Source organism: Fistularia commersonii, chromosome 36 (genome assembly GCF_037954325.1).
Source record: "Fistularia commersonii isolate RoL2024-O1a breed Wild chromosome 36, RoL_Fcom_v1.0, whole genome shotgun sequence".
Classification (NCBI taxonomy): Eukaryota; Metazoa; Chordata; class Actinopteri; order Syngnathiformes; family Fistulariidae; genus Fistularia; species Fistularia commersonii.
Genome location: NC_141319.1, coordinates 5,875,672 through 5,894,365, shown reverse-complemented (window position 1 = coordinate 5,894,365; position 18,694 = coordinate 5,875,672). Strand labels below are relative to the sequence as shown.

Here is an 18,694-nt window from a genome sequence, read left to right as displayed (position 1 = left end):
ATGATTACGCCAATCATGTACACACACACACACACACACACACACACACACACACTAGTACACCAGTTTTGATTCAGATTGGGAAAGTGAGAATAATCGGGCTTCACGTGGAAATATCCGCAAGGCACACCTTTCAAAAGAAGTTGAGGCCTCAACCTCAAACCCCCCTACACACACACACACACACACACACACACACACACACACACACTACCATCCCCGGGCAGATCTGGCTGAATGCGAGGGGAAAATAAAGAGATCTAAATGTCAGCGGGGAGCTGAGTGCATTCCTCCGGCCGTGTCCAGAGAGCGCTCACCCAGAACAACATGTGATCCCCGGACAAAGCTGACAACAGCAGGTGGCCATATAAAGAAATTTTCCCCCCAGAATTAGATCTTATCCCAGGGAAAGTGCCATTGAGTCATAGATAATACCCCTCCCTCGACCCCCCTCGCGCCCCAAACCCCCACTCCACCTCACCCTGCTGCGTCCAGACGGATTTTCATTTCAATTTCTTTACACAACGATGCTTTTCATCCTGGCCCGGGTGAGATGACAGTGCGGCGGCTATGAAATAAATGGGAAGCGGTTGAAAGGCGGAATTACCCCCCCTCCCCCTACACACACACACACACACACACACACACACACACACACACACACTCCTACCCCATCCCCGGACCTGCGACACGGCTCGGAATGGCCCCACGGTTTCCATTCATGCCCCTCTCATATGCAACATACAACTTATCTACCGACACACACACACACACACACACAGAAACAGGGATGGTGTTTTATGATTTCACCCGTGACACACACACACACACACACCCATCGTTTTCCCACACGTTTTTTTTATTTTTTGCGGGCCACATATAAATGATGCATGAGGACGGAAATGTCACCCCCCGAAAAATAAAGAGAAAGCAATTTTGCCACATAGAAAATGATAATGGGGGGGTTGTGAGTGTGTGTGTGTGTGTGTGTGTGTGTGTGTGTGTGTGTGTGTCGGTCGCTGTGGCCTTGCTAAAGATGTGGCTGAGGAAAAGCAGGGGGTTTCAACGCTCAACAAGGCGCCAATGCTAACCGGTGTTTAGCAGTTATGGCGCGTGACAGTGCTAACTGTTAGCGCTTGTTGTTAGCATTCACTCATTCACTCATTCATCATTTGTTCCACCGCGGAGCCGGTTCGAGCTGTCATTGGGTGAAGAGCGGATCGTTCGCCAGTTGATGGCAGGGCCACATGTACAGACATACGATCATTCAGTATTGTCGCCATGGTTACAGAAGTCAAAAGGACATGGAGGTCGCTCTCGCCAGCTGGTGTCAGCAGGTTTCTATCCGAGGACTGTAAGACATGGGGGTCACACATTTAACACCATAATGAGAGATCACTCACCTCATTGGTCAGATCGACTGAAGGCACCTGAACGCGTCACGAGAGCAGCTGCCAGGGTAAACAAACACAGACAGACAGCGAGTTGTTAGCATAGCGATATGATATTTGTTAGTTTGGATTTGTCGGCCCTCTCCCTCCTTTGCTGTTTGTTGTTTTTATATTTCCGCTTCTTCCTGTCGTGTTCCAAGAATACTACATTGGTCCTGCCTCCTGTTTTTGATTGGCTGATGGGAGCATGTGTCAATTGTGTCATTGAGTCATCTCGAAAGCTCAAATGTTTCAGATTGACAGCGCCGGGGGTCGGGTTGGTACTTTTTCCCTCAGACACTGACAGGTTTCTGCGCCAAAAAGCTCCACCCACTTTTGTCAATTAGCCATTAGCCCAAATTAGCCATGCCAATTCTCCCCAAACAGCCTTGCATATGATCCCAAACTAGCCCCACCCGCTGTTCCTAACTAGCAACGGCCTCCTTCCTGAATTAGCCATGGCTATTTTCCAAACTAGCCCCACCCACTGTCTCCAACTAGCAATAGCCTCCCTCCCAAACTAGCTATACCTATTTTCCAAACTAGCTACACCCGCTCTCCCCAATTAGCAATGGCCTCCTTCCTGAATTAACCATGGCTATTTTCCAAACTAGCCCCACCCGCTGTTCCCAACTAGCAACGGCCTCCTTCCTGAATTAGCCATGCCCACTTTCCAAACGAGCCACACCCACTGTCCCCAACTAGCAATGGCCTCCTTCCCAAACAAGCTATGCCTATTTTCCAAACTAGCCACACCTGCTCTCCCGAACTAGCAACGGCCTCCTTCCTGAATTAGCCATGGCTATTTTCCAAACTACCCACACCTGCTGTTCCCAACTAGCAACGACCTCCTTCCTGAATTACCCGTTCCCATTTTCCAAACTAGTCACACCCGCTGTCCCCAACTAGCCATGCTAACTGTTCCCAACTGTGAATTCATCAGCACATGCTTACCTCACTTGACCCTGAATTGGATTTTCAATAACCAGCGCGGCAGTCGCTCGGGTCCAGGAATGGCTCAGGCTAACACTTGTATGTTCTCTAGCCAAAAGACATACAAGGTTCAGAAATGGCCCTGATTCAAAACGCTTTTGCAAGACCCATAAAAGAAGCGTGTACGTCTCACGCGTCGAGTTAATTCCGGTTCCGCCGCCGTGAAATAATCCGATGGCGGGTTTAACGACGAGCCGTCATCACGTCACGGGAATTTCGATTATTCTCGTTGTTTCCCGAGGAAAAAGGAAAAAAGAAAGAAAACCTCCTCGGAATGGCTCGCAGATGTGACCGCGGACGGGCCGAGCGCGTTCCGACCCGTTCTCCCTCGCACAAAAGGGCCGGGTTCCTCCGAGTCGGTGCGGTTCTCTCCGGAATATACATGATCTCTTCTGGAACCCGAGCGCCAGATTATTATCAGATCCAGGAATTTGAAACGATTGTTTAAGCGTTTCCTTATTTGCGAACCCGGGTTGGGGAGTTGCACAAGACCATGTTCCGCATTCCTCGTGCTAACAGGCAACAGGCGTTTGTTCTCTGTTTTATTTTATTTTATTTCCTTTTTTTTAGGCGGGGGGGTTATAATGACAGCATGCATCCCGTGACATTTTAAAATTAGACTCGTAAAGTACAACTTCAATCACGGGCTGGGTTCTCTCAAGTTTTCTTTTCACGTTCTCCTTCCCGGGTTCTTTCCAAGTTCTCCGTCTTCCCATCCGAAGTCCAAAACCAGTCAGGAGGCTCTTCATTCTTCTTCTTCTTCTTCTTTCTTTCGGCTTTTCCATTCAGGTGTCGCCACAGTGAATTCATCTTCTCCATCTAACCATATTCTCTGCATCCTCCTCTCTCACACCAACTAACTTCATATCTTCTCTCACGACGTCGATAAATCTTCACTTCGGCTCCAATTTCAGCATCTGTCTACTGATATCATCACTCTCCCTCTTCTGTCCATAAGCCAACCATCTCAGCTTGGCTTCTCAGACCTTCTCTCCAAAACATCTAACGTGTCGTCCCTCCGATGGACTCGTTCCGGATCTTATCCATCCCGGTCGCTCCCGAAGGGAACCTGGACATCTTCGTATCATTCAGGATTCTTCTCATTGGAGACTCTAAAATATCCCCGAGTGAACGATCGGACGTCCATTTTTTGATTGACAGGTGGACCCGTTGACTGACAGGTGCAGATTAAACCCCGCCTCCTTCACTCCAAGTGTGCAGGTCAAGCAGCAAAGCTAACGAACTCATTTTATTTATGTACACTGCTCAAAAAAATAAAGGGAACACTTAAAAAACACATCCTAGATCTAAATGAATGAAACATTCTTATGAAATACTTTGCTCTTTACACAGTTGAATGTGCTGACAACAAAATCACACAAAAATGATCGATGGAAATCAATTGTATCAACCCATGGAGGTCTGGATTAGGAATCACACTCAAAATTAAAGTGTAAAAACAAACTCCAGGCTGATCCAACTTTGATGTAATTTCCTTAAAACAAGTCAAAATGAATCTGTGTTGCTTCCTGAGTGGACACTATGATTTCACACAAGTGGGATTGACTTGGAGTTACATTGTGTTGTTCAAGTGTTCCCTTTATTTTTTTGAGCAGTATATATAAATGCTAATTCCTTTTGTATGAAGAAGCGGTCGGGAACATATGGCTCTTCCGGCATGTGGGTCCCAGACAATTTTGAGTCAAAAAAGTATTTTAAAATCAGTTTGGAACCGATTTTAAAATGCTTGTGATATTTCTTCATAATACTGTGTCACTTTAAAGTAAACAGAAATTAGTCTTGAAGATAAATTTCACGGGTCACCCGTCCGTCGGGTCGGGAACCGTTGGCTTCCGAGCACGTCCGGGTCATCGTAAAGGTGAAGAAATTAATTTTATCAGATAGCCGACTACAAGACTGTCTCAGGAAATTAGAATATTGTGATAAAGTTCTTTATCTTCTGTAATGAAATTACAAAAACAAATATGTCATACATTCTGGATTCACTACAAATCAATTGAAATATTGCAAGCCTTTTGTTATTTTAATATTGCTGATTACGGCTTACATCTTAAGAAAACTCAAAAATCTTATCTCAAACTATTAGAATATCATGAAAAAGTAATTTTTATTTTTTTTAATTGCAGTTGGATTAACGTTATGTCTAATATGCTATGATAAAATTGCATCGATGAAACGGTCAAATATAAAGCGGCACTTCGAACAAAACCTGTAAACCATTAAACCATTAAAAAAAGACATATTTTATTTATGATATGTTATAAATACTATATGGCTCTCGATGAAATATATTTACAAATATTTGGCTTTTATGGCTCAAAAAGGTTCCCGACCCCTGCTATCGAGGCTAGTGAATTCCTATTGCATAGATGCTAGTTATAATTAGCATCGGTAGCCATGCAGCTTTTTAATGTCTGTGTTTTTAGTCTTTTAAGCCAGTTAAATATTTCATCCGGTGTGTTTGGAGTTAAATATGGCGTTGCAAGAGGAATTGCTGCATTGGCCAGCATTAAAAAAAAAAAAAAAAAAAAAACAACAAAAAACCCCACAAATTTAATTTCTTTTCATTACGGCATCCATCTGAGCCGCGTCTTGCCAAGCAGGAGACGGACAGAAAATCGAAGGAGGCCAATAATCCCGGGTCCGAGCGCTGAAATCGAAAACGGGTTTCAGCGGCCGCCCCTCCCGCCGCCGCCGTCCTTTCTCGATGGCGGCGGCGGCGGCGTCTCTTTAACAACCTGCAAATAAATTATAATTGGAAGGGAAAACAGAGCAGCAGCCCGGGAGACTCTGCAAAGAGGCGGCGTCTGGTGGCCGCCACGCCTCTCGCCGTCGGCTACCGGACAGGATGGGTGGCAAACTCAGGCCCGCGGGACAAATTTGGCCGGCACTGTAATTATTTTTGTCCCGCAAAGCCACACCAAATGACTACTAGAGCTGCACGCCGGGATAGTCTACAGTGCATGTACCGCTAATTCTACAAATCCCAGAATTTTCTGCTGGTGTTTTGGCACCAAAATCACAACAGGACCCATAATCACACTTGATAGCTTTAACCTTGACAAATTATGTTTTATTGTATTTCTTATTCTCCCTCCTTCCTACTATTGTCTATTTTTGTTATGTTTTTGCTTGAAACTCTGACACAACAATTTCCTTCGGGATAAATAAAGTTGTTCTTATCTTATCTTATATTATCTTAATCGCCTCTCCTCTGTGTACAGTAGTCATAGCGACCTTATGCTAATACTAGCACCATGCTACTCAGGCAGAAAACAGGGTTTGGCATGTGTGCAATATTAAGTTATATATTGTATAGCAATATGCTATGCTTGTTCCATATTTTGTTTTTAAGCAAAACTTGTTTGGGATCATTGTTTTATCGTGACTTTGTCCTAGTTTTGAATTATGGCCCACTGCATATTTTGGTTTGACACCCCTGTGTCAATCTTTCACTCATTCATTCATACATCGTGCAGTGACATGCAACCGTTCACCCGCTCATTCACATATTATACAGACTTACAAATATTCACTCATTCATTCATCATATTGAGACATAGATACAAATCATTTTGAGGCATTTATTTATCTATCAGGCAGTGACATGCAACCATTCACCCTGTCATTCACAAATTGTAGACTTACAAACATTCATTCTCTTATTTACATGTCAAACGACCATTCGTTCCCTCATTCATTCGTCATATAGAGACAGTCGATCATTCACTCGTTCATCCACACATCCCGAGGTGACATGCAAACATTCACCCTTTCATTCACGAATTATATAGACTTGCATTCACTCGCTCATTCACACATCATATAGAGACATGGCTTCGTTCACCCTCTCATCCATTGATCACATAGAGACAGTCGATCATTCATTCATACATCATATTATTCATCCTCAAACTCTAAAATTATACAGCGATCCCTCGCTAGAACGCGGTTTACTTTTCACGGTTTCGCTACTTCACGGATTTGCATCGTGCATTTTGTTCTGCATTCTGATTGGCTAAAAAGTCACTCTGCTTCTTCTCTACCTGTGCATCAATAAGTTTAATATGTACACGTACGTAAAACAACTTGCCAAATTTACATTACGTACGTGCGAATTTTCTTGCAATTTCCAGTTTCTCTAAAACCCATAATGTTGACAAAACGCTCTGGACCGACAAAAGGGCCCAAAAGGCAGCGGAAGATGCTATCTATCGCAGATAAAGTTAAACTTCTGGACATGCTAAGGGAAGGTAAAAGCAATGCGGCCGTAGGTCGGCATTACGGAATGAATGAATCTTCCGTTCGTTCCATAAAGATGACAGCAGCAATGTATAATAGAGTATATGATTGTATAATAATTGTAAAAAAAAATAAAGGTTTCTACTTACGTAACCCCGTGAAAAACAAGGGTTTACTGTATAGACTTACAAACATTCACTCGCTCATTCACATGTCATATGACCATTAAATCGCTCATTCAAACATCACATAGCGACATAGTTATTCACCTTCTCATAATCACATCATTATAGAGCGTATCGATCATTCATTCATTCACACATCATATAAAGACATAGATACATTCACCCTCTCATTCATTGATCATATAGATACAGTCAATCATTCACTCATTCATTCATTCATCATATTATACACCCTCAAATTCTCAAATTATATAGACTTACAAACATTCACCTGCTCATTTACATGTCAAACGACCGATAAATCGCTCATTCAAACATCACATAGCGACATAGTTATTCACCTTTTCATAATCACATTATTATAGAGCGTATCGATCATTCACTCATTCATTCATACATCGTGCAGCCATTCACCCTCTCATTCACACGTCATATTAGGACATTTTTCCGTTCACTCACTCTTTGTCTCTGGAGGTTCTCGGTCATCCGGGTTGAGTTGAATCATTGTCGAAATCATGTTGCGGCAATTTGAATTTCTCGGCTTGAAGACGTTTCACCGGCTTCTGAGGTTCAGAACCGAAGCCGTTCACTCACTCGTTCACGTCCCTTCCGGTCATCCGACCGTTCGCTCTTTCAATCGTCGCACAACTTAATGTCTCCAACCGGATCACCCGCGTTTAAAAAATCACTCGTGGAGACGATCACAAACATTCAAACGGTGTTAATAACATGTTTATCGCTTGAATCCGGCAGTCGGGACGAATCATGAGGTGATAATGGTTATCATTATAATTCGGCGCAATGATGAAAAAAGTAAACATCGAAGAACGAGGAGAAAATGAAAACCCGATCGGAAAATATTGAATTAATAAGACGCCCTCGCCCGTCGGGGGGGGGGGGGGGGGTTTCTCTGTGGGAGCTGAACGCTGTTTTAAAAGGAAAAAATAAATAAATTACAACAAAACAAAGAGAAGAAAAAAAAATTCAGCGGAAGCAATCATTTTTTTTCCACCCTAGCCTGAAAAAAAAAAAAAGTTAAAAGAAGTCGGGGGATGTTGTGATGCGTAAAGAACCACCGGCTCACGTCTGAATATTTACTTTATTTGACTCTTTAATTGCCATTTATTGGATTGGACTGGAACTACATTGTATTTTTAATTTTTCTGTTTTTTTTTTTTTTAGCCGAGGAAAATAAATATGAGTTGGATCTAAGAGACAAAGATCTCTTGAATTCACACATTCATTTCATTGTTTCTCCCGGGGATCCTATTCCGGCTGTCATTGGTCCAGAGGCGTCTCCATGGAGATGTCGGTAGCCAAAGCTCGTTTTTCGCATTTTTTCGTTTTTGTGTTTTTTTTCCCCCCCCGCTGATTACGTTGCTATGGGAACGGGAAGCTTCGGGACGCTCTGACGGACATTTCCATTGGACGTTTCCCATTGTTTATGGCAGATGTTTCTGTTGGACGTTTTACGATAGACGTCTCCGATGGATGTTCTCGGATGGACGGTCCTGATAAACATCTCCGAAGGACGAATCCATTGGACATTTGTTTCTGATCGATTTTTATGTCAGATTTTTCTGAGAGATGTTTGCGTTGGACGTTCGAGATGAATGTTTCGATGCACGCTTCCGTCAGATGTTTCCAATAAGCGTATCTGATAGATGTTTCCGACGGACGCGGTTCTGATAGACATCTCTGAAGGACGTTTCCAATGCACACTTATGGTAGATGTTTATAGTAGACGTTTCCGTTGGACGTTTCCGATGGACATTTCTGATGAGTTCATGGTAGACGTTTCCAAGAGATGTATCTGTTGGATGTTTGAGATGAATATTTCCGATGCACCCTTCCGTCGGATGTTTCCAATGGACATTTATGGTAGATGTTTATGGTAGATGTTTCTGTTGGACGTCCGCGATGGACATCTCTGAAGGACATGTCCAATGGACATTTAGGGTAGATGTTTCTGTTGGATGTTTCAGATGAATTTTTCCTTTGGACGTTTCCGATAGACGTCTCTGAAGGACATTTCCAATGGACATTTATGGTAGATGTTGATGGTAGATGTTTCTGTTAGACGTTTCCGATAGAGGTCTCTGAAGGACATTTTACAGTGGATGGTTCTGATATACATCTCTGATGGACATTTCTGATGAGTTTATGTTAGACGTTTCCAAGAGATGTATCTGTTGGACGCTTGAGATGAATATTTCCGATGCACGCTTCCGTCGGATGTTTCCAATGGCCGTATCTGATAGACATTTCCAAAGGACATTTATGGTAGATGTTGAAACCAGAAGTTTCTGTTGGACGTTTCAGATGAACGTTTCCATTGGACGTTTCCAATAGACGTCTCTGATGGACTTTTAACAGTGGATGGTTCTGATAGATATCTCCCAAGGATGTTTCAGTTGGACATTTCTGATTTCTGATGGGTTTATGTTTGACGTTTCCAAGAGATGTATCTGTTGGATGTTTGAAATGAATATTTCCGATGCTCGCTTCCGTCGGATGTTTCCAATGGACATTTATGGTAGATGTTTCTGTTGGACGTCCGCGATGGACATCTCTGAAGGACATGTCCAATGGACATTTAGGGTAGATGTTTCTGTTGGATGTTTCAGATGAATGTTTCCATCGGACGTTTTCGATACACGTCTCTGATGGACTTTTGACAGTGGATGGTTCTGATAGACATCTCCGAAGGACATTTCCGATGGACATTTCTGATGAGTTTATGTTTGACGTTTCCAAGAGATGTATCTGTTGGGCGTTTGAAATGAATATCTCCGATGCTCGCTTCCGTCGGATGTTTCCAATAGGCGTATCTGATAGACACTTCGGACGGATGCGGTTCTGATAGACATCTCCGAAGGACATCTCCGATGGACATTTATGGTAGATGTTGATGGTAGATGTTTCTGTTGGACGTTTCAGATGAATGTTTCCATTGGATGTTTCCGCTAGGCGTCTCTGATGGACTCTTGACAGTGGATGGTTCTGATAGACATTTCCAAAGGACGTTTCTGTTGGACGTTTTCGATAAACATCCCTGATTGACATTTCTGATGAGTTTATGGTGACTTTTCCAAGAGATATTTCTGTTGGACGTTTGAAATGAATATTTACGATGCTCGCTAACATGCTGTCATAAACATGTTTCCGATGTTCATCCCCGGCGGCCAACCGACACCCCGGTTCAAATTGTCACTGTGTGTGTGTGTGTGTGTGTGTGTGTGTGTGTGAGAGTCCACTCGCAGCCAACCTCAAATAATCAACAAAGGCCGCGACTTCGACCGGAGGGACTTCAAGTCGAGTCCCCGCGAGTTTTCTCTCCTCTGGCCGAAGAAACAAGGCGTCTTTCATGGCGGCGCCCTCGCCGTCTGATCGGCCTGGTCTCGCCGCCTTTGATCGATGGGCCAACGCACGAATGGAGGCTGCGTTTAAGCGGCGCCGGTACTGAACCGTAGATACTGCCAGCGCAGGGGGGGCGGGGGAGCATATGGGGTCAATTAGGCAGGCTTTTGCTCCTGGACGGGGTTCAGCGGAGAGAATAGGTGGTCTCAGGCCATTTGGCAAGGCGGCGGCGGGAGCGACCCGGCGAGTTAGCGACATGAAAGTATCAGGTGTTCGCCGGGCAAATGATCCAGGGGAGGCGAGGGCCGGTAGCAGATTGGACCGCCGGCTGTGTGTCACCGGTGTGTGTTGGGGGGGGGGGGCAGATGGGGGTAATCATGCGCGATGTCCGTATGAATAAATCACTACCCCTGTTTCGATTCGCGGAACGAGCTCGACAGATGAGCTACATGAAAAATATCAGGCGTCGTTTTTAGCGGCGGCGCGACGTTTTCCTTGGTTTCGCCTCGGAGAAAAGTTGGGAAGCCTCTCGTTCGTTCGTTTTTTTTTTTTTTTTTCCGGCAGTTATCGATACCTCTTAAGTCAAATGCTTTTTTAACCTGACTGAAAAATTCAGGATCTGCTTCTTCTCCCTTGGGCTTTTCCCTTCAGGTGTCACCAAATCAACCTTCTCCATCTCTGGATCCTCCTCTCTCGCACCGACTAACTTCATATCCTTTCTCACGACGTCCATAAATCTTCCTCTAGACCTCCAATTCCAGCATCCGATATCTTCACCCTCCCGACCATCTCTGACCTTCTGTCCAAAACATCTAACATGATGGACTCTTTCCTCATCCTATCCATCCTGGTCGCTCCCAAAGAGAGCCTCAGCATCTTGGTCTCAGTCGGGACTCTAAAATGTCCCGAAGTGAACGATTGGACGTCTATTTGTGATTGACAGGTCAGGTTATTCATGTATTTAAATGCTATTTATAAATGCTAATTCCGATTGTATAGATCAGAGCTTGGCAAACTACGGCCAGCGGGCCACATCCGGGCCGTTGGTCGTTTAAAATCCGGCCCGCCAAAGATCAGTACAGAATTCATACTTGAATGATCGGATCACTGAATGTGGAAGCTCAAACAGGAGATTATTTCATTTTTGGAGCGACTTGATAACATTTGGGAATGACATACAATAATGAGCTGCAAGTGAAGCTACAAGGGAAAAAAACAGTTTGTGCGTGAAATGCAAGCAAACGTCAGAGCTTTCAAAACCAAGCTGGTTTTATACTTCAAGCAAATGTCAGATGAGTCTGATATGTACTGTTAACAAATGCGTATGCGTGTTAATATGTGGTATCTTGTGGTGACCCGACCCGTCTGTCAAATTTTAAAAGTCATTGCAGCCCCTGAGCCAAAAAGTTTGCCCACCCCTGCTATAGATGCTAATTAAAATTAGCATCGGTATCCATCGGTAGCTCTATCTGTCCTTGTCACTCCCAGAAAGAACCTCAGCTTCTTCATTTCTGCCTCCTGTCTTTTGGTCATTTGGTCATTGAGCCTTCTTACTGTAAGGTTGAAGGTTTCACCACTGTTTTGGGACTGTTGAAGGAAGATGGAGAACCTGGAGAAAACATTTGTAGGAGGACATGGCATAGAACAACCGTTTGTCAACGTTGAACCTCCTGTATTACGACACATAAATACGTCAGAATGTAAAGGAAAATAAAATTCAGGAAAGAATTTTCTAATATAAATATACCGTAATTTCCGGACGATAAGCCGCAACTTTTTTCACGTAAACAACGATGTGGCTAATGTATGGACTTTTTTGGGTGGGGGGACGCTAACGAGCTACACGCCGCTAAAACATTTATCCTCGTCACATCGGGCCGATGAAATGACCGGGAAATTCTGAGTCCGTTCAACTCCGACACCGAAGAAGACGACTCTGACGGTGTTAGCGCGCAGGAGGAAGCCCGAGATAGCGACCGGCTAGCTGGCGCGGCTAATATCGAGGTGCGCTCAATAGTCCGAAAATTACGATATATTGATATCAGAAAATAACGCCTAAATCTCCTATCCTATCGTGACATTCAACCGTTCACGCAGTTACAATCCGGACGCTTCGGGCTTCCACTGTTCTGACACCTTTTATCGACCAATCAGAATCTCTGATTGATTGAAACTGACCCAAAACAACTTACGGTAATTTCCGGGCTAAAAGCCTGGCGCTTCGAACACTGCGGCTTAAACAACGGCTAATTCAATAAAAGAAAGTTCCTGAGTACTTTATCACACTCAAAATACGACACTCGATGCCACCATCAAGATTACACCCAGTTTTTAACAGCCACTTCAACAATCCATCGTCTGTCGGCGCACGTACTTTAAGTACGTGAGTGAGTCGTCTTGCAAAAAATATTACTAAATATGCAAGTTCCTATTCCCAAAGCTTTTGACTCAATGACACATGCCAGAGTTTGTGCTTTTGGAGGATTTTATAGGGAACTTTTGAGTTACTTGTACCGTAATTTCCAGACTATTAGCCGCTTCTTTTTTTAACTGCAACTTAAACAACAGATGCGGCTGATTCGTGGATTTTTTCGGGGGGCTAACTAGCTTCACGCTACCAAAACTTTTAGCCTCGTCACTTCAGACCAATGAAATGACCGTGAAATTCTGAGGCCGTTCAATTCCGACACCGAAGAAGATGATTTTAGTGCGCAGGAGGAAGACCAAGCTAGCGATCAGCTGGAGTCGGATAAAGCGGGAATAGAAAATGGATGGATGAACTTTTCCTTGTGTTATTTATGATTAATCTTTTTCATGGGGAAAACCTCCGCGGGCTCCTCCACCTTATGTCCTTTCAGGCTAAATTTTGCTAGCCACAAAAGCTAACTCCTTGCATTTTCATTCATGAGGCAAATGACAGTGTTTTCATGATGCTGGTGGGAACCTGAAGGGGTTTTGGGGCGCTCAGCGGGAGGGGGGGAGGGCAAAGTCATGTGATCACATGTGTTCATGTATTCACAAGGGTTCTCAGTCACCTTTTATTCCTTCTTCCTCTTGTCCTATGTGTTTGTGGATGTTACACGTATGTATTTAACAAAAAGTCAAAAAAAAAAAAATGGACACCTGTGGTTTATAGACAAGTGCAGTCCATACAGTGGACCCTCGCTACCTCGCAGATATTTTTGGTAATTCAGATCTTGCAATATATTGTTGTTTCGCGTTTTTTTTTTTTTTTTTTTTTTGCAGTATTTGAATTTTTTTCGTGATGAAATAACCACATTTCAGCCTAAGAAAATAAAACAGTGAAAAATGTAGTAAAATTAAACTAAAATTAATGATAAATTAAATAAATTACAAGATCTCTTTTGCTAAATAAAGATACCCATCATCGTGATCTCTCGCTCCTACCATTGTGCCCACACCAGATCTCATACATAATAACACTGGCTAAGTAGTATTTGGCACACTATTGGCTGATTTAGGATGTTGCTCCATTCTTCATGTTGATTGGTTCATGGAAAGAAGCAGCTGATCCCCTTGTAGGTTGCGCCGAGCATACATGTCCTGGTCCACTTCGCTACAGTTCACTTGGTGCTATTTTGTCAAAAGTCTGCTTTTGACCCCAAGCATACCCTATAAAATGATTTATTAAAAACATAAAATTCGATTTATTTCCATAAATTATTTCTATTTACATTTAATATGATTTTTAGTTGACTCATTTACTGTACACTTTGTATGGTGTTTCAATGTTTATTGTACATTATAATTATCCAGAGTGTCAGTGTTCTGTATAGGAGTGTAATCCAGTCGAAGGTGGGTTGATAACAGTTTGCGGGAGGTTGGTAAAGGTTCGAGTTAGGTTCGTTGTGGGTTACTATGTCTGTAAATACAAACAAAATGATCACATCACTATTTTGTTGAAAATCACTTTCCGCGGGGGGTCTTGGAACGTAGTGATGCTCCACTATATGCATACACATATATTTATTTTGTTATTCTTAGCCAGTGCGCCTTATATTCAGGTGCGCTCAATAGTCCAGAAATGATGATATTTGCAACTTTCTGACTTTCCTGTTAATGCTTTCAAAGTGCAGGTGTTGATGCTTCTTAGCTGCTTATGTTGCATTTGAGGGGAAAACCTCAAATTTGGAGTATTTGGAGTACAAGTATCTTAGGATACCGCCGCTGCCGCCGGGTACTTCCCGGAGGTTGCTACTAAAGAATGAATCTCAAGTTTAAATACGTGAGCGGTTGTCTGGATAAATGTTTGGGGATTAGCTCGGAAGCACACGGGTCTCCGGGGGACGACCGATATTAGCACATCCACCACCAAACAGTCCGTATACTCGCAGTACTAGAGTACTTTCAAGGAACTCATTGCATCGCATTGTGGGGCGCGTACACTAGAAATGCTGCAAATCCTGCACGTATATTTATATATATATATATATATATATATATATATATATATAAAGAATCATGCATACTTACCAACTGGAAAGTACAAAATTGCACTTTATGCTCACCATGAATACTGCATGAGTCGATTCTCAACATTAAATAAAGATTTGCATTGAAGTCTGGCTGCCGGTTCACGCACCCTGCGCCTTTAGCAAGTATTTATATTCATACTTGTACCGCCGTTGTCGTAGGTCCCGTCGTGGCCCGAGCAGCAAACACGCTACTTTCCTTCCACTGTATTAAGGTTCTATGTATATTTATACTTAAAAAAAAATAATAGATTTTTATATCTCTTTTTTTGGAGGACTGATTAATTCCTTTTGAGTTTTATTTTAAGCACCTGCTTTGCTTTTAGTAGTTGCAAGTACAGCGGTCCCTCGTCACTGTTTTTAACTTCATTGCCAAATTTTAAATGGCAGATTTTTTCTGTATAAATGCATTTTTTATATCATTTAATTATTTTTATTGTCAAATCAGTTGTTGGTGTTCTGTATCCTGAGCTCTGATTGGCTCAGTGTCTTTCTCTGTGCACAGCATGCATTTAGCATTTCAGCGCGTGTTTGTGTGAATTAAAACTAATATGCGGATTTTGTTTTGTCGCGGCTGCGTCTCAAACGTTTATATATATATATATTTAAACCCTTAACCAAACATGGCTGCAATAATAATCATAATAATAACAATAATAACAACAACAGTAACAATAATAATAATAATGATAAGATAAATGTATTGATCCCTATAGGGGGGATTCTTTTGTTACAGCAGCGTAACAGTTATAGTGTCAATAAATATGAATGATAAATATACATACAATTAGACAATTAGAAAATAGCAAAAGATATTCACAAATTTACTGCTCCAAAAAACAAAGGGAATTACTTTTATAATTTATTCATAAATTATTTTTAGAAATAATTTTGGCTTGTTTTAAGGACATTATATTAACATTGGATCAGCCTGGAGTGTGTTTTTACAGGTAAGTTGTAAGTGTGACTCCATGGGTTCATACATTTGATTTCCATCAATTATTTTGGTGTAATTTTGTTATCAGGACATTCAACTATGTAAAAAACAAAGTATTGAATAAGAATATTTAATTCATTCAGATCTAGGATGTGTCAATTTAATATTGCCTTTATTTTAGGAGCAGTTTATATCTTACCCTTACAAGTATTTGCAAGACGGTGTTTCTGCATGTGTGTGTGTGTGTGTGTGTGTGAGTTTGTGTGTGAGTTTGTGTGTGTGTGTGTGTGATGGTCCAGCACAACATAATTCCAGCCTTTGTTGGCGGCCCTCTGTGATTCGTCCCAGGACTGTTTACGTCCAAACGCCCCCCTGGGAAGCCGATGCTAACTAGCTAGCTTAGCCTCAGTGGCTGCCGGCTCCGCGTCGCCTCCTCAACCTGAGCAAAACCAGATGGGGACCCGAAAGAAAAGCCGAAGGCTGCTGAAGTCATGGAAACGGCCGCCGGCACCGAATCGGCGAGTCCGACGTCATCCCTTCGGGCCCGACGGCTACACGTGAACGCGCAAACACGCTTTTATTTCCCGAAGCTGGAAAGCGCTCGTCCTCCTTGATTTTGGACGACGCGCATCCCCCTGCCGATGCACGCTAATTTGAAACACACCCGGTAGCCGCCCCCTCCCGTTGCGGCGAGGTGTGTCTTTGGGTCGAAGCCCGAGTTAAACCCACATAATGTCACACACACGCACGCCGCGGCCCGCCAAAGCCTTTCGATGCAAAAACCTAATTTTGAGCGATAATGTATTCCACAAGGCTCCAGCTGAGGTTTCGGAGCGTGGTCGTCCCCGGTGACGTAACCCCTCTTCCCCCCCAGAAAAAAAAAGCCCTGTTGCCGTGAGTCACCCGCAGTTTAAACTTAAACGAAACCGGGGTTCGCCTGGGAACGACCGCGGAACGTCGGATTGAGATGTACAGTTGTGTTCAAAATAACAGCAGTCATACATGTTTTGGGTATACAGTGATCCCTCGCTAGAACGCGGTTTACTTTTCACGGTTTCGCTACTTCACGGATTTGCATGGTGCATTGTGTTCTGCATTCTGATTGGCTGAAAAAGTCACTCCGCTTCTTCTCTACCTGTGCGTCAATAACGTCGCAGTTTAATATGTACACGTACGTAAAACAGCTCGCCAGATTTACATAACGTACGTGCAAATTCTCTCGCGATTTCGAGTTTCTCTAAAACCCATAATGTTGACAAAACGCTCTGCAGCGACAAAAGCGCCTGCGGCAGGAAGATGCTATCTATCGCAGATAAAGTGAAACTTCAATCATTCAATCATTCACACGTTACGATTCAACAAACAACATTCCCTCATTCATTCACACATCTTATATATGACAAACAATATCACTCATACATTCACACAAACTGTATCTGGCCAACAACATTCACTCATTCATTCATTCATTCACTTGTTCATTCATTCATTCACACATCATGTAGATTTAAAACCATTCACTCATTCATTCATTCACACATCATGTAGATGTACAGCATTCACTCATTCATTTACTCATTCATTCAGTCATACATCATGAAAAGGACAAACATTCACTCATTCATTCACTCATTTATTCACCTATTCGCTTACTGATTCATTCATTTACACATCTCGTGTATGATAAACACTATTCACCCATTCACTCATTCATTCATTCACACATCGTGTAGACGACAAACAACATTCACTCGGTTATTCACTCATTCATTCACATTTCACAAAGAGACAAACATTCACTCACTCATTGATTCACACATGCATTTGACAAAAAAACATTCACTCATTCATTCACCTATTCACTTATTTATTCATTCATTCACACATCTTGTATATGATACACAATATTCACCCATTCATTCATTCAATCAGTCACATATCACATATATGACACACAACATTCATTCACTCACTCACTCATTCGTACATTCACACATTTTGTATTTGTCAAACAGCATTCACTCATTCATTCACAGATCTTTTAAATGATAAAGAACATACACCCATTCACTCATTCATCCATTCATTCATTCACATATCATGTAGATGTACAACATTCACTCATTCATTTACTCGTTCATTCAGTCATATATCATGTATAGGACAAACATTCACTCATTCATTCACTCATTTATTCACCTAATCACTTCCTTATTCATTCATTCATGCATTCACACATCTTGTATATGATAAACACTATTCACTCATTCATTAATTCAATCAGTCACATATCATCCATTCATCCATTCACACATCATGTAGATGTACAACAACTCACTCATTCATCCACACGTCATTTAGAGATGAACATGAACTCATTCTTTCACATTTCTTGAAGGGACAAACATTCATCCATTCATTCAAACATCATGTAGAGACAAATATTCACTCGTTCATTCAGACGTTACACGTACAACCGTTCCTTCTCATTCACGCACCTTCTAGAGATCTGCAACCATTCACTCTTTCTTTCACACGTCACATAGAAACATACAAACACTCACTCACTCATTCATCCTGTCATCATTCTGCATTTTGAGTTGAAGAATCATCAGTCAGCAAGTCGCACATCTTCTGTTCACCCATTCACACACACACACACACACACACACACACACACACACACAGACATGGCCCAATTGCCAGATCTGATTGGATGCGATGCTATAAGTAAATTTTACCCCGTTGGCAGTTTTGATGAAGGAAGTGACTTCTGGAGCACTGAGTGTGAAAACACGGCCCTCACACACACACACACACACACACACACACACACACACACACACACACACACACACACGTATCCTACACCTGTCATTCAAATGTCGTAAGTGTGTATTTTGGAGGTACGCATCATGTGAACCATGAAAAACACACACATGAGAGGGGAAAAACACTCTCCAGAACCCTTCATGGACTCTGCACTGGCAACACACACACCTGTGACTGTGTGTGTGTGAGTGTGTGTGTGTG

General features: G+C 42.5%; 2 long non-coding RNA genes across 2 annotated transcripts in view; one reads left to right on the top strand and one right to left on the bottom strand.

Moving 5' to 3' along the window:
- LOC147213422 (uncharacterized) overlaps window positions 1-18,694 on the top strand; it is a 186,034-nt gene that overhangs the window by 29,741 nt on the left and 137,599 nt on the right. The window lies entirely within an intron of this gene.
- Window positions 1,048-2,522, bottom strand: LOC147213423 (uncharacterized). The gene is made up of 3 exons (XR_015104534.1): window positions 2,385-2,522; window positions 1,431-1,451; window positions 1,048-1,352 (listed from the first exon to the last, which is right to left on the bottom strand). It is a non-coding gene; the product is annotated as an uncharacterized LOC147213423 (long non-coding RNA).